At 50.2% G+C, this 16,850-nt stretch overlaps 1 protein-coding gene across 5 annotated transcripts in view; it reads left to right on the forward strand.

Moving 5' to 3' along the window:
• TOX2 (TOX high mobility group box family member 2) overlaps positions 1-16,850 on the forward strand; it is a 107,406-nt gene that overhangs the window by 82,172 nt on the left and 8,384 nt on the right. The window lies entirely within an intron of this gene.

Consider the following 16,850-nt stretch of genomic DNA (forward strand, 5'->3'; position numbering starts at 1 on the left):
CAAGGGGGCCTGATGCCATGAGGTTTCTCACCATTGTGCTTCAGTGTGGGGTGTCCCCACTTTGAGTTACCAACATTTTGTGGGGGATAATTCTCTGTTGTGGGATGTCCCGTGCATTGTAGGGTGTCTAACAGTGCCACGGGCCTCTACCCTCTAATAGCATGCCTGCCCCTGTCAAAATCAAACTTAAAAATGTCTCTTGTCATTGCCAAACGTGTCCTGGAAGACAAAACACACCCCTGGTTGGCAACCACTGTCTGCTGCTCCCTCTGCTGAGAAGGCTCATACCCCTTGGCAACCGGTGAGCGTCGGAACCCAGCTCAGAAGTTGTCTGCTCTTTGAGGCTGTCCGGACCCTCTGGGCCAGGAGCAGAGTGAGACAAGTGAGATGCTAGCTAAACTTGATCACAAAATTTAAGGGAGTACCAAAAAACTCAGTGATCAAGACAATATTTTCATGTACTATTTTTATAAATCACAACTACCACACACAAAAAATAAAACCCATGATGAACAATAAATCAAAAATTTAAATAGAGCCTTGGCTGGTGTGGCTCAGTGGGTTGGGTGTTGTCCTGCAAACCAAAAGGTCACGAGCTCGATTCTCGGTCCGGGCGTATGCCTGGGTCGTGGGTTCAGTCCGCCGTCGGGGCACATTCAGGAAGAAACTGATGGATGTTTCTCTCCCTTCTCTTTCTCCCTCCCCTCCCCTCTCTCTAGAATCAGTAAAAGAGTATTTAAATAGAGGTGGGGTCAGCCTGAATTTATGACAGGAGTTGGCCATCCAGTAGATGCCTGTCTGCGCCACCAGCCTGGGACAGCCCGAGGGCCAGGTCTGTGCCATGTGCCCGCCTCTGGCACCGGCACCTAGCAGAGGGCCTGCCTAGCGGATAACCCTCAGTGTCTGTTTACGGACTGAATGAATGGGAGACTTGTCCAAGGTCACATAGCAGGAAAAAGGGTGGAGTCAGAACTTGAACCAGGGCCTCTGACTCCAAGCCCGGTGCTCTCTGTACCCTTCAGGCTATGAAGATGCTCTGGGATGCTCGCAGCCTGGGGAAGGGGAACAGGTGACAGCAGCCATGACTGTAGTTTTGGTGCCCACTAGGCTCATTTCAGCCTCACAGCCCTAGTGCCAGGCAAGAGTTGGCAGCTGCCTGAGCATCCGAGAACAGAGCTGTGAGGTCAACCCCTTGGAGCACTGCCCATGCTCACTGTGGTCACAGTTTCCTGATCTTGACCTTTGGAGGGCAAGGACCACACCTTGTTTGAGCTCATATCCTCTTGGTGAACTTTTCCCAAAGGAAGGGATGAATTACCTGCACTTGTAATCTGCTCACACTTACTTAGCACTCATTTTGTGCTTGGCATCCACCCAAACCTATTGTATTTGTATCTCATTTAATCCTTCACCCTGAGAAGGAGGTACCATCATCATTGCCATTTCACGGCTGAGAAATCGGAGGCATGGGGCAGTAAACCACGTGGCTACATAACTCTCATGGTGGTGCCAAAATTCAAACCCAGGCAGGCTGACTCCCCAGCCTGTCTACTCAGTATCTAACCTGCACAGCCTTCAAGGGCATGAGTGCACGAATGCATGAACAAGCAAAGGGGTGATCAAGCCAGGATTGGGCCCCACTTTATCTGTCTGACTCTGAGTCAAGCCGTTTAAGTTCCTAAGCAAACCTTGCATAAAGTGTAAGGTGCTAGTTTAGAATGAGGAACAGATGAGTACTGAGGAACTCAAAGGAAAGTCATAGCAGGGAGGGCTTCCTGGAGGGGGTAGCCTTGGGGCTGGGCCTTAGAAGCCAGAGGACAGCAGCAGAAGCCTGAGAGGAGGACACTGCACGCCTGCCTGGACTTTCTTGTTCAGCCCCAATCGCCACCTGCTCTGCGGGGATTCAGAGAACAGTTGGTGATGTTATATGACGGCTCAGGCGCCCTCTGGTGCCCATCCTGTCACCCCCTGCCGGGCTCCTAGTAGGAGTCCTGACCCTCTGGCTGTGATGGGTGCAAAGGCCAGACATTTGATTTCCTTCCAGGCAAGATGCCAGGCAGAGAGCCTGTCCCTCTGAGACCTGCTCCTAAGTCATGAGGGAGAATTCAGGAAAAATCAGGGCTACATTCGTCAGCGGCAGCTTCGATATTACCCAGCATAATGACTCTTGGCTCTGACTGCATATTCAGTACCATGTTGGGGAAAATGAGCTTTTAATGTACCGCCAGCACTGCTGAGAAACCATCTCTGGCTCCACGGAGTGTCTGGAGCACATAAAACTTGAGATCTATTGGAGTCATTTCGCCCCTGCTCTGGCTGGATAATAAAAAGTCCGTCTCGGAGCTCTTTCTCTCATCTTGAGGCTTTGTCCATTTAGAATTCGGTGTCTTCATAAAAGCCAACAAGACAAATAAAACTCATCTAAATGTTAAAGCTCCAGAAGAGACTGTCAATACGCCAAGGGGACGAGACCACTTCGCAGAGAGGAGCGTCCTGAGGGACATTTTAGTGCGCTGGTCGGGCTGTGACCAGCTGAGGCAGCCTGGTGTCCGAGCCACAGCACTTAACTGGGAGTCTGGAGTCCCAGGGCACCTATTCTGCCATGGTGGGTGATCTTGGGTGTTACTGTCCCTCTGAGCCTCCAGTAAGATGCTGCCTAACCCACAGGGCAGTTGTGAGCAGCAAATGTGCTAGTGAAATAGTGCTGGTGCTTAGCTTTGTGTAAGGATGCGGCAGGTGCCTGATGAGTTTGCTGAATGAATGAATGAATGAATAGTAAATGCTGCCTGTGCGAACACTTCACAAACTACAGAGTGCTGTTACATCCTTGTTGGTGAGTAAGCCGGCGGGGCCTCTGAAGCCTATTCTGTCTTACAGCATCGTCCGCCTTCTGTGCTCTAACCCTCCCGTTGACTTGGGAGGGACACAGAACCATCCTCGGTCACGATGTGTGCCTGAGGCCTGAGACTCAGAGGGTGAGTGGCTTGTCCAGCGACGCCCAGCCAGGAAGTTGTGGGGGCAGGAGGAGGACCTGTTCTCTTGACCTGAAGTATTTCATACCTGAAGTATTTCGTGCCTCCTCACAGCACAGAAGCAGCTCTCCCCCAGTCCCCAGCCCTCAGCCCTGGGCCTCTGAACTGGGAGGTGTAACTCTCACCCCTGCCCCTCCATTCACTGGGGGGTGGTTGGAGCTCTCACCGAGAGAGTTAAGCGGGAGAGGCAAAAACAGTTAGCCTCAATGGCTATTTTTCCAAACTCTTGGTGGCAAGGAAAAGGAAGAAAAATTTGGGGCGAGTAGTTAGGACCTGTCACTGGGCCCGGTCCGCTGGGCGCAGCTGTGGCCTGGCATGCTGGGGCCCCCAAAACACTTCTTCCCTGTCACCCCAGAGACTGATGGAGAGACTGGAGGCAGGAAACTTGGGTTCACGTCCTGCCCCCGCCACCACTAACAAACTGTGTGGGGCAAGTCACTTTCTTCCCAGCCTCACCTCATCATGCGTGGATGGGACCCGGCCCAGATTACTAGCGGGAGTTGTGGGGATGAAGCGAGAGAGGTCTCCAGAGCATTTCACGGGTGGGCCCTGCAGGGGGTGCTTGTCGCTGGGGTGGCAGAGCAGAGCCCCAGGCCAGCAGAGAGCCCAGTGGGTTGGGACGGAGTGCATTGGGGCTAGACAGCTGCCTGTGTAACCAGCTGTGTGACCTCGGCCACACTGCTTAACCTCTCTGTGCCACAGTTTCCTTCCTTGTGCTGAGGAATGAATGAGATATTCCAGATGGTATTCAGATCCGCACAAGAAGGAGGTCATCCTGGTCCCACAGGGAGCTCTGAGGCATCAGTCAGACCACAGCGTGGCTGGCCGTGGTACCCCAGTATGAAGTGTGAGTTAATCGTAGGTGACAGGCTGGGCTGGGAGTGTGGCTTCTGTGTAACTCTCTAGGCAAGATGGCTCCCATTGGCCAAGGGCAGTTCTTGGGCGGGGAGGCAGCTGCGAGCCTTTGACAGCCAGCGCTCCCAGGAACTGATCTGAGTGGGGGGGCTTGAGGGGTCCCAGCTGCATCTGCACCTAAAATGAGGTCCTAAGGCCAGCAGGATCAGCATCACCTGGGAACTTGGGACTGACGCAGGTTCTTACACTCCACCCTAGACTCTCACCAGTGTTTAACCCGGGCCCCAGGGTGTTCTCACCCTGCTGAGGTCCACTGGGCAGCCATCACCCTCAGCGGAGCCCTGAATTCTCTGATGTCTTCAGGACACACGGAATAGTCCCTTGGGTTTGTGTTTGCCTTGAGGACTTCATCACACCTGGGGTACTTGCAAACCTTTCTCCCAGAGAAACCAGAGGGTCCACACCTCTGCCAGTGCTTCCTGACTCTTCCCAGCCCCTCACGCCTCCTATGGGCTCAGCCGTTGAAACATACAGCCTGGCTTGGGGACTGTCCCAGCCCATGATTAGAAGGGCATCAGGCCAGATCTCCCTAGATTGCAGAATATCTCCTCCTTGTGAAGCGGCACAGGTAATCGAGCACCAAGGGCCTAGGCAGAGTTGGAAACAGTGTGATGGAAGAAAAGAGAGAACACCCAGGACAGGGAGGATCTCGGGAATCTGTGTGCCTGAAAAGTGTGGAGCCCCCACCTGACAATGGGGGCCCAAAGGGTCAGCCTGAGATGGTCACTCCTGATCCCACAGGCCTCCTCTTCTCCCTTGGGAACCTGTACCTCGGGCCCCCAGGCCCTTGCACACGAGAACCCCCTTTTCTGCTCCCTTTCATCTGCCTTATGAACTTGACGTGGTCTTCCTTGCTAGGAGAAGCGGATTACCAATAACTCCAGCCAGCAAACTGGCCACACCCTTCTGCTATTTCCCACCACTGGGACCTGATCACACTACCCTGGAGCTGTGTCTTCCCGTGACCTCCTGCCAGATGAGTCCCAAACATGGTAGGGACCATGTTCACTGTGCCCAGCACATGGCAGAAGGCTGCCATCTAATCAGTATCCACAGCGCCAGTGACCAGTGTCCAACCAATGACAGGCTTGACTGCTGCCGTCTCTGTGCCCATTGCCCTGCTGAGAGGGGTCAGTGCTTTGCCAGAATCGATGTCACTGGCACTGGACTTTGAGAGGCTTGAGCTCCTCCAGCTACTTGCCATTTCGAGCGTCTTCTCCGCCCCCTGAACTTCAGTTTCCACATGTGTAAAACAGACTGCAGGTAATCCTTATGGGGTGGTTCTGAAAATTAAATGCTATGGTGCTTATAACATGCTCAGCATGGTAGCCACAGCAATGCAGTCATTTGTCTCTAAGCACTTCAAGTATGAGCTGCCTTTGTTTTTCTTCCCTGTCCACCCATGTGGAAAACTCTATGCTTTCTAGTTTCCCCCAAGAAATCCGCCTGCCAAAGTATTGGTGGACAAGGTCAATTCCCGGGGGGCCTTTGGGGGTACCCACCACCAGCAGGTGCTCTATGCTCCCAAGTCCCCTTTGGGGAACACTGGCTGCATTTTCCTTACCAGCGGTCATGTACCATGGGCCCAAGGCCTTTTTAATCTGCTGCAGCACTGACTTCATACCCAGCACGGTAGCTGGACATTTTCATCATTCCCCTTGTGATTGCTCTTATTTTTCACACTGACCAGTCTTCCATGGGGCACTTGTGAATTTTTATTGATTTAGCATAGCTCTTTATATATGAAGAATGTTATCCCTTTTGTCATATACATTGTAAATATTTATTCTCAGCTCATTTCCTTCTCATGTAGTTAATGGTTTTCTTTTTTAATTTTTAAACCTTTTCCACATTTTCTAAAGTACCTAAATTTGTGTTCTTTTTTATGGTTTCCACCTTCTGTGGGAAACTTAGAAAAACCTCCAGCAAAATATCACATTGGTTCTAATGTTATTTTTTCAAATGCTGAATGGTTACTAATATCATTTATTTAATATTTATCACTTCTCCCACTGACTTAATTTGTTACTAAATAGTTATGCTACAAAAATATACTTGAAAGTATACGGGTTTTCTTCCATTCCATTATTTTATCTGTCTTTTCTCATGTCCTTACCACACTTTCTCAATCCCTCTGGATTTGAAGTATGTTTAATGCAATACAATTTTTCCAAAGTCCTTGCTCTTCAACTATTTTCTGACAAATCTTACTCACTTGTTTTTCCAGGTGAATTTTTAAGTCACTTGGACAAAACCCTTACCTTTTCATATTGAAATTTCATTAAATCCACAAAATAAAATGATTTTGTATCATTATACTAGTGATTTGTCTCATCCAGAAACACGATGTAACTCTCCGCTCATTTAGTTTACCTCTATAGTTATATGGGCCCAACATATTTTTAATACATTTTACTTCTTAGAATTGTATGCTTTTGCATTGCTTTATGGCTAGAACTTTCCAACTGTGCTTACTAACGTGTTCTGGGTAAATAAGAAAGCAGCGTGTTTCTCAGACTCATTTTTATCTGACTGTCTCAACTTCTAACTGGTGGAGGTTCGGGGGCTTCTCCAAATGCTGTCACATCTGTAACGAAGATGCTTCCAGCGGCTCGTTTCTTGTTGCTCCGTTGTGCTGGGCGGACTTCCACCCACTAAACACTGATGATTAGTTGCCAGTGACCTTTGCTTCTCCCCCCGTTTCACGTGAATCAAATTCACCCTTGGCATAAAGGCAGTTTTCTTCAGCATACTTTAAAAAAAATTTTTAATCTTCTAGTTTACTTATAATTTTTGTTGAGTTTTAGCAAATGCCTATTAAGTGTGTATTGAGCTAATTATACAGTTTTCCTTCTTTAGTATACTGAAGTGACAAATTTTAGTAACAGATTCCCCAGTATTGATATTCTACTTGGTTATGGTATACACATATACCTACATATTGAAACATATATATACATATATACTTTTTAATGAAGCTGGATTTAATATACTATTAGCTAATTTAATATTTTTCTTTTTCATTTTTATAATGAAATGGATCTTTCGTTTTCCTTTTATAAGATAGCTTTCTCATGATTCTGCATCAAAATCCAGATTGTACGCTCATCTATATAACCACGTACAGGTTATACCATCTTCATAAATGAGTCATTTATTATACTGAGATTCATGTTATCACCATTGAAATGTATTTAGTATTATCTTATAATTTTTGTGGTCTTATGTCCCATTCATAGACCTAAAGTCACATAATTTCTCTCTTTTTTCATGTTTATCTTTACCAGCACTTCCTCCGGGCTTATTGGTTTATCCACTTTTTTCCACTAATTTTATTTGGGGAACCAGACATCAGAGTTATGTTTCAGTCCTATCACTTTTCTTGTTTCTTAATTTATTCATTTTCCTTTTATGTTTATTAATCTCCTTCTGTAGTTTAAAATTTTCATTTTAGGTTCTTTAGCCTCATTTACTTTTATTGCTTATTGTTTAATAATAAAAGGTTTATGGCTGTACATCTTTTCTGAGTACACCTTTCACCTCATTCTATAAAGTTTGAAATGAAGTGTTCTTACATCTTTCACTTTTTCTTCCAAAAACATACGTTATTGATTTTTCTAAGAATGGTGTTTGTTCATTGTAAAAAATAAATAAATAAACACAAGCAAATACAAAGAAGAAATAAAAGAGCCTTCAAACCGACCACCCACCAGAACTAGGATTAACCTGACCTTGGCAGCTGCTCTGTACCTCACACACTCATAAGTCACATCCCTGGGACCATAATGCGGCGCCTTCTCCTGTGTTTTCTAGTCTGCCCAAGACCTGCCGAGCTCCCGCAACAGTCGTACTGCATGTACGTTCCGTGCCTGTAATTCTAGGTCATGCCCTTATTTTTATCTGCCTAACATTCCGTTGTCACGACGGCGATTCATTGTACCTGTAACCAGCCTTCTGTTGACAGACATTTGGGCTGTGTCTGGTTTTCCTCTGTTACAAAACTCTCTCGGGATGGATTCCCAGAGTTGCGGGAGTGATTTTTTGAGGGTGGGGTGTCAGGGGAGGGAGGAGAGGCGAACTCTGCCCTGGGCCAGCTTCTCACCCTCTGAGCCTCAGTCTTCTCGCTGGGACCGTGGGCGTCGCCCCAGGGCCTCGCTGGACGGTGTGAGAATCCGCGAGGAGCTACTTGTGGAGCCTTCAAAACGTTTCACAGCTCGCAGGGGCCCCCAAGCTCACAGCCGCGGAGAGGTGGGGACTCTGACTTTCAAGGGTGGACTCAGCCTGGATTCGGAAACAGCCTGTTGCCCCGAATAGCTCTGCCTGTCCTGGCGACATCTGGCTGCTGCCCTTAAGTGGCTGGACCACACAGAATGCCTGGCTTCCTCTACGTTGCTAGCATTGTCTCAGAGCCCCATGTCCCCAGCCCCCTGCACCAGTTAACTTGTGGCAGATCAGGCAACAGGAACCACCCCAGAACTCTAAATCCTGTCTGGGCCTTGGATCCACTGTGTGACCTCAGGCCGGTCCTTGCCCTCTCTGGGCCTCCCCTCCCTGGACCCTCCCAGCCCGACCATCTGCAGCTCTTCCAAGAAAGGATATTGTACAGTTGCCTGTAACCTCCAACCTCCTGGGCACGGCAACCTCAGCTTAACCAGGAACTTCAACAGGCAAGGATTTTCTCCGGAGCTCATGAAAACATGTAAACACGGGTGAGGATACAAAATATTGAGCGTCAGGGCAGTAAAACACACCAGTGTTTGTTGTAGTAATTGAATATGCATGAGCTGACTGTTTAAATTACAGTTCACAACTGTTGCAGGGCCTGATGAATAATTTAAACGAGCGAGGGTGGCCGAAGAGATTTCAACACCGCATTAGCCAACTGCTCAGGATCAGCCACAGAGAATTTATAATTAGCCTGGAATATCCTATAATAAATTCCTTGGAAAGATGGTTTTAATTAGCATGTGTGCTAATTCAAAGTGGAGAATGCTAAGCGTTAAGAGGGAGGGGGTGAGTAACCCTTCCATTTCCTTGTGTCTCCCTCTCAAGTGGGGTTCCCAACACCTGCCAGGAACCTCTGAGCCACGCCAAGCCTGCCTCCCGAATCCCTCCCTAATCCACTGTCCCCAACCCAGGCCCATTGTCCCATCCCAGCTCGGACACCCCCGTCACCGTCTGGGCTGGTGCAGAAGTCTCTGACCTGGTCTCCTGGCTTCTGTCTTCCCGCTCTGGCCCGTTCACCAGCTGGTTCATCCCCGTGCAGCAGCCAGGTAGCTTTCTGAAATGCAAACCTGACTCCACTTGTGCCCCGCGTAGAGCCCCTCAAAGTGAGGAAGCCCAGAAGATGGAGCAGCTAGTGGAGGACATTCAGGTCCCCAGAGGTACAGCAGGGCCCTCTGACTTCAGTCCGTCTCCGGGTGTGTGGGGACGGGAGAGGCATCCTTGGTAGAAAGAAAGGCAAAGAGGCAGGAACATGTGGCGTGGGCACCACCAGTGAGGAGCAGGAGGAGGAGAGGCTGGAAGGATGCAGGAACCTGGCCATGCCACGTGTCAGTGGCTTGGAGTTGGGCAGGGGGCTGGGCGGGCAGGTCCCACTTAGGAGCTCGAATCCATGCGCCTGGCCTGGAGCTTGGGGAAGTTGCCCCTCTGGGGCTCAGAGCTCCCAGGTCTACCTGGCCCATTCCTTTGACACTTACTGAGTGCCTGCTGTGTTCCAGGTGTGGGGCTGGACACCAGGGAAATGGCCCTGAGCAGAGTGGGGCCTCCCCTTCACAGGTGGAGCACACAACCAGAACCATTTACACCGGAGGGCGAATGTGAAATTGCAATGATAACAAGGTCAATAAAAATAATAATAACAAGGTGCCATGAGAGGCAATAACCGGGGACCCTGGTTTAGGTAGAGGTGCCAGCAGAGGCTTCCTGGAGGTGGTGACATTGGAGCTGAGTTCTGAAAAGTGAGCAGGGGTCTAGGAGAGCCCCTGGCAGTGGCCTTGGGTGGGGCACTAGGCTGGTAATAGGAAAGAGGGGCCTGGGTATAGGGAGCTGGAGCAGAAATCCTCTCTCCGAGCCCAAGCCCTGGCTCTGGCACTTAAAGGTGCACTGAGCCAGACATGAAGTTCCCGGGCTTCCTTTCATCAGGATTCATTCATCTACTTTTTTTGTTCATTCTATCAACGTTTACTGAGCCCCTACTCTGTACCAGGTACTCTCCTGAGCTCTGAGCTGATGACAGGCCCTGATCCCTGGGCTTAAGTTCCAATGAGGCAGACAGACAGACAGACAATGAGGCTCCTCGTGCTTTGTTTTTGTCACAGCGTTCCCCAGGAGTTCAGCAGTGGTCAAAATAGGACAGATAGGCTGTGCCAACTCCCCCTGTGGCGACAACAACCATTTCTCCCGGGCACTCTGTCCCCTCAGGCCGCCCAGCCCACACCGCACCTGCTGCCCTCAGGAATGCAAAGGGCTCAGACTCTGGGGTCCGGCGGGCAGGCCCTGGGGTTGGGACCCTGGCGCTGCTCCGGATGAGCTGCAGACGGGGAGCGATGGGCTTCACGTCTCTGAAACTCCATTTGCTCATCTGTCAAGTGGAAGGACAGCATCTGCCTCCGGGACTGTGGAAAAGGTTGCTTGAGATCAAAGCTGAGAACGTGGCCCAGGGGTGTCAAAGCCAGGCTGTGGGGCCATCGGTTCTGCAGTTAATGTCCCCATGGGGGCATGACTGAGACCTGAACACCCACCTTCCACCACTGCACTTTCCCCTTAGCCTCTGAATAGAAAGTTATCCTTTGACACCTACCTACTGTCCCACCCGTCCCCTCGTGGTCCCAGGGGAGCTTCCAGGAGAGGTTATCGACCTGGTTGTGTCTCTTACTCCCCCACTCCTGTTCATTCTGGCCTCGGCCCCCCCCACCCCCGAATATGAAACTGCTCCACCCAGGGCCCTGGTGGCCCCCTCATCCCCAGATCCTTGGGGCACGTGCTGCCTTTATCACACTTGACATTTGGCTGTGTCAGACCTGCCTTCTTCCCAAAACTCTCTTCCTCCTCTGCTCCCTTGATGTGACTGTGACTTTAATGCTCCTGGTGTCCCCCACTGCTCAGACCATCTCTTCTTGGTCCCCTTGCAGACCCCTCCTGCACCGGGATTCCCACTGTTGTGGCTGGGTACCCCTGGGGGCTCCAGGTCAGTTTCCGCTGCATGCCCCCTCCTCCAAGTACCAGACCATGTAATGGACCATCCCCACCTGCAAAGCCCCAGCTAATCCTGTTCACAGCTGACCACTCCTCCCACCTGCCTGGACATGTCTCTTCATCCCTGTGACCAGCCCGTGACCATCATCAGTGATCCAGTGTCCTTCTTGACCACCAGTTCTAAATCCTGACTCTCCCAGGGCACCTCTCAGGCTCACTCTTACTTTTCCATCAGCCTGAATCTCCAACAACGGCTGCGTCACTTCTCACCTGGGAGCTGCCACCTGCCACACAGCAGTCAAGCTGGCCTTTCTCAAATTCAAGTCTCCACTCTGCCTAAAACACTTCCGGATTCCCAGTGACCCTCCGAATAAAGTCCAGGCGTCTTCACCTGGCACTCCAGGTCCTGCCCAGCCTGCCTTATGCCTGGGTCTCTAAGCTCACCCTCCCCCTTCCTGCCCTGTCTCCTATCCTTCACGCCAGCCAGATGAAGGCCTGTCTGGGTCCCCAGCCTGCATTGAACCACCTCACAGTGCCCTGTGGCTTCCCTTCCAGCTCTCATCACCACCGTGACTACAGGGTGATTGCAACCAGCTAGGGAAGGGCCCCAAAGTGGCAGCATGTTTGGTTTCAGGGATAGGAAGGAGGTGAGTGAACTGGGGTAGAATGAAGGAGGAGCAGAGGGGGAGAAGGCCAGAGAGGTACCAGGTGGGGGTGGGCCAGGGGATGGTTCTAGGGGTCTGTGGTTTAGTAACGACTTAGGCTTCTCCTCAAAGTGAAGTAGGGAGCTAGTGAAGGCTCTGAGCAAAGAAGTGAGAGCATGCCAGGGACGGGGGCATAAGGACCACAGCCCCTACCCCAACCTGAGCAGAAATCTCGCACCCCGAGCCGGTGTCTCTGTGCTCAGTGTTCGTAAACCTCTCTTCAAACACACCACCAGCCAGAGGGGACAAACGGTTTTGCATTTACAGCCTTCCCTGCTGGCACCTTCGTGCTCATAACACGATGATCAGTGTAACCAGGAGCGGGGCTGTAGCTTTAAAGGATAAATTAGTCTGACGCTTAACTCAATAATTAAAACTGGGATGGCGCTTGGCCTGCAGGGATAATGTACTATTATTATAGTCGTTTGTTTCAATTAAATGCTTGCTGATCTTACTCTAGCAGCTGGGCACCTGTGCACTGTAGCTATTACTCTGAACAAGACATCTCAAATTTCAGGAGGAATTTGTCAGCACGCAAAGGATGTCTCACCAGGCATGAAAGTTCATTAGAAATACTTACTGACGAGGAGTCCGGACGAGGGACCGGCCCTGGGAAAGGCTTCCTATTGGCTTTCTTTTCTCCTCTTTTGTGCTAGAATTTTTCTTCCTAAAAGGAAATACTTTTCAAATAGTTGCCTCTTACAGCCCAGGGAAACCTCAGAGAGCAGTGTGCCCTGGGAAGGTTGTCGTGGGGGGGGCACCTGGGGTGCAGTGGACGGAATGAGCCCCCCGAGATGCCCCCCACATCCTAACCCCCCGAGTCTACGAGTGTGTTACCTTACATAGCAAAAGGGGTTTTGCAGACGAGATTAAGTTGAAAATCTTGAGGTGGGGAGATCGTCCTGGGTCATTTGGGTAGACTCGGTGATGTAACCACAGCTCCTTATACGAGGGCTGTTGGACAGTCCAGCACTTGGAGGAGATGACGGGATGATGGAAGCAGAGAAGGAAAAGGCCTGTGAGCAGAGCCACAAGACAACACGTGAGAACAGCATCCATTCCCCGCCTCCAAAAAATGCAGGGGGAGAGAGTCTCCCTTGGAGCCCCGTGAGACTGAATTTGGACTCCGGGCCCGCAGAGCTGGAACATAACACGTCTGTGTCCTGTTAGGCCACCCTTTGTGCTCACGTGCTACAGCAGCCAAAGGAAACTGACACCTGGGTCCTCTGCTGCTGCTCAGAGTCCAGGGACTCTCCTTAGGGCCCTGAGGCAACTTCCGCAGGGAGGTGGTTCTGCTTTAATCCCAGAGCTGCACTCGGCTTCCTCGTCTGCCTAAGCCTGCTGCCAGCCGCTTCACTCCGTCCCTCCGCCTCTGCCAGACACGCCAGCCCTCCGGGTCCTAACACCCTCTAATGGCCCTTCGACCTCATCTCCCACTCCTCTGACACTCCAGCTGCGCCAGGCTGTGACCGGCAGCTTGCAGAGCTCATCATGCCATTTATGGTGGTCAGTGTTCTTTACAGAAACAGAACTGGTAGGATGGACGGAGAGATAGACAGACAGATAGGTAGACATGAGAAGGAATTGGCTCACATGGTCACGGAGTCTGAGAAGTCCCAAGATCTCCAGTCAGCGAGCTGAGACCCTGGAGAGCTGACTCTGTAGGTCCAACCTGAGGGCAGGAGAAGACCGAGGTCCCACAGTCAGGCAGAGAAGTTCCCTCTTACGCTGCTTGTTCTTCATTCTAATCAAGTCTTCAACTGATTCGATGAGGCCCACCCACACGGAGGAGGGCACTCTGCTTTGCATGTTAAACTCACCCAGAAAAGCCCTTGCAGACACACCCAAAATAGTGTTTGTCCACGTGTTGGCAACGGTGGCCCAGTCAAGTCGACACAGAAAATTAACCGTCACGTTGCTCCAGGCTTCTCTGCCCTTGCAGGTGCTCCTGCCCCAGGGAATGCCCTCCACACTCCCACCTGTCTTCTGCAAACTTCTCCTCCAAGAGTCCGCACAGAGTGTTCTCCCAGGGAAAGGCTTTCTGGCTCTCCGGGCCTCGGAAGGGCCCCTTTCCGCCCGGCCCAGGTCCCTCCAATCACCTGTGCTACATACAGCACTGGTTCAAACTACCATCAGACTGTGCATCTCGATCTGGTGCTTTCGGTCTAATCTTGGTCTCCTCCATCTGGCCCAGGATCTCAGGCGAAACCTTGCCCCAGGGAAGGGTTTTGGAATGAATGAGGGAGTGAACGAGTAACAGTCCTGGGGGCCTGGGAGGATGGGAGAAGTAAAACAACCTGGGGTGGTTCTGATGTGGGCAGCGCAAGGCGGAGGCCCCCTCAAGGACACGAGAGGGAGGCTCAGGACAGCAGTGGGTGCTCAGATTTGGAGGACAGTGGCCAACTGCCCACTCTCTGTCACTAGTCCAAGCCTTTCTGATTTTAAAGGGAGGCTGCAGTATGAGTCCCAGGCAGATCCCAGCTGGCGGCCAGGGCGAGGCGCAGCCAGGGACAGCGCACCTGGTGACAGAGTGAGTGCCTGAAGGACACGGGTGAGGGGCTCAGACCTTGATTTGAATCCCAGCTCTACAGACCCCGGGCATGCCACTTGCCTTTCTGAACCGCGGCTTCCTCCTCTGTGAGATGTTGATACTGAACCCATCTTCCTCCCATGCCTGGGTGAGAATGGAAGTGGTCAGAGGTCAGTGCCCAGCAGGTGGTCACTGCCCAGTAAAGGGTAGTGCTTCTACCAGTCTTTCTTTCCATTTAACAGCATTCACCTGACACAAGAGATGGCAATCCATGGCCATGGGCCAAATCTGGCCCTCTGCTTGTTTTTGTAAATAAAGCTTTCTTGGCACACAGCTGCCCCAGTTCATTTACGTGTTGCCTATGGCTGAATTTTGTGTTACAACAGCAGAGTTGAGTAGTTTTGACAGAGACCATCTGGACCTCAAAGCCTAAAATACTGTATTTTATACGTGGCCCTTTATAGAAGTTTGTCAGTAATTGACTGACTTATAAATGTAACTGATGTTTGTGAAGCACCCCCATAATTTTTATTGCCATTGGAGCTTTCGTCCTGGTTTTTCTCTTCTCTCATATTCCAGAAACTTCCATTGTTTGTGACCTCTTCTTAGCCTGTTTGAGATTCGGTTCAAGCTCATACCTTCAGCAAGTTCATAAGTGAAGGAAAGGAAACCTTCTTGTGCCAAACACCTACTATGTGCCGGGCTCTGTATCAAGTTATCTCCTCCTCGGACCCTCACAGCTCCCCTGTGAGAGCAGGTTCATGACCCTTCACCCGTATCAGAGCCAGTAAGATCCATGTGGGTGCAGTGAAAAGATCTGTCTTGAGAAAGAGCCAGGACTCTGATTTGTTCACTTCCTAGCTGTGTGACCTTGGGAAAGTCACTTAACCTCTCTGAGTTTTAGTGTCTTTATTGTAAAATAGGGGCGGTGGTAGTGCTATGCCAAAGATTTGTTCAGGAAGTGCCTGGCGCATAGTGAGCCTCACTAAGTATAATAGCGAGTGTTATTATTACAATTTTTAGCATCCTCCCAAAGACAGGGCTGATAGCTCTTAGAAACGGCAACTCTGAGACTGTGGAAGGGATTGTAAAGTGCTGGTCCTTGGCTCGATCATTTTCCTATGGGATCTGATTGTGCTGGGAGATTAAGGGGAAGCTTCTGGACCCTCTGGAACTGAGGCAGGGGCTTCAATGAGGGAACACAGTGAGCCTCCAGGAGAGACATTTGGGGCCACTGGCCGAGTGTGAGGGGTGCTCAGCGACATCTCGCCCCTGCCTCCGAGGAAGCAGGCAGGTGTGAGAAAGGCCTGGTGTATGAGCCCGTGGTGTGAGCAAACCTGGACTTAGTGTCTAAGTACCATTGTTATTGCAGCATGAAACTTACTGCGACTGTCAACATGATGACTGAAATAAGTTATTTCATGAAAAAAATAATCTGGGACATAAACTACTGATGGGAGGAGAATTAAAAGCTTAACTTTTTTGTTTTTTGCTTAAGGACTCAGAGGTATAGAACAATGGCATAAAAACCACTAGATAAAACTTGATCAGCCCTGGCTGGTGTAGCTCAGTGGCTTGAACGCAGGCCTGCAAACCACACGATCACGGTTTGATTCCCAGTCAGGGCACATGCCTGTGTTGCAGGCCAGTTCCCAGAGAGGGACTCACAAGAGGCAACCACACATTGATGTTTCTCTCTTTCCCTTCCTCTCTAAAGATAAATAAATAAAATCTTAGGGAAAAAAACTTGATCAGCAAAGGGAAGACTTGGGAAGTCAAGGAAGCAAAAAAAAAATAAGCTGCAAGATCTATGAACAAACACTAACTTTAAAATAAATATGAATGATTTGTTTTCCTGGTTTTTAAACAATATTGTTACACATACTGTGACAACTATTTCCTTACTTATCCTTATTTATTCTTCTATCATTTTATTCTGTGCTTTCTGTTGGTTTTCTGTGTGTGTGTGTGTGTGTGTGTGTGTGTGTGTGTGTGTGTGTGTTGTTTATGCTTTCTTTGCTACGAGGTAAAGGAAACGCAAGAAAAAAAAATAGGTGCAGCCAAGACTGAGCCCCTCCGGTCATAAACTCTTCGGAGGTTGTCGACCCCGTAGGGAGAACGACTGTGTTCTGTTCTGTCCTGAGTCTGATTCAAAGAAGGAAGCGAAAGAGCCCACAGTACCACGACGCTGCGGTCCGTCCTCCCCGACTCCGCCCCTTTCTGTTGCTGTAAACACCTCGCTTTCCGCCCTATTTTCAGGAAAAGACGCAGCTGGGGAGATTTTCCTACCAGTAGTGGCATCCTCTCCTCCCTTCCTTTCTCCATCCTTTAACAAGCATTTTTAAAATGCTGACCTTCTGTGTCCCAGGCACTACCTAAGACACTCGGAATACAATAGTGAATGAGCCGTCTACTCAAGGAGGGGAAGGGAGATGGTAAACAAAATAATTGTAGCTTGAAAGAATGATGGGA

The sequence above is a fragment of the Artibeus jamaicensis genome, unplaced genomic scaffold (genome assembly GCF_021234435.1).
Source record: "Artibeus jamaicensis isolate MK-2021 breed Jamaican fruit bat unplaced genomic scaffold, CSHL_Jam_final contig_685, whole genome shotgun sequence".
Taxonomy (NCBI): Eukaryota; Metazoa; Chordata; class Mammalia; order Chiroptera; family Phyllostomidae; genus Artibeus; species Artibeus jamaicensis.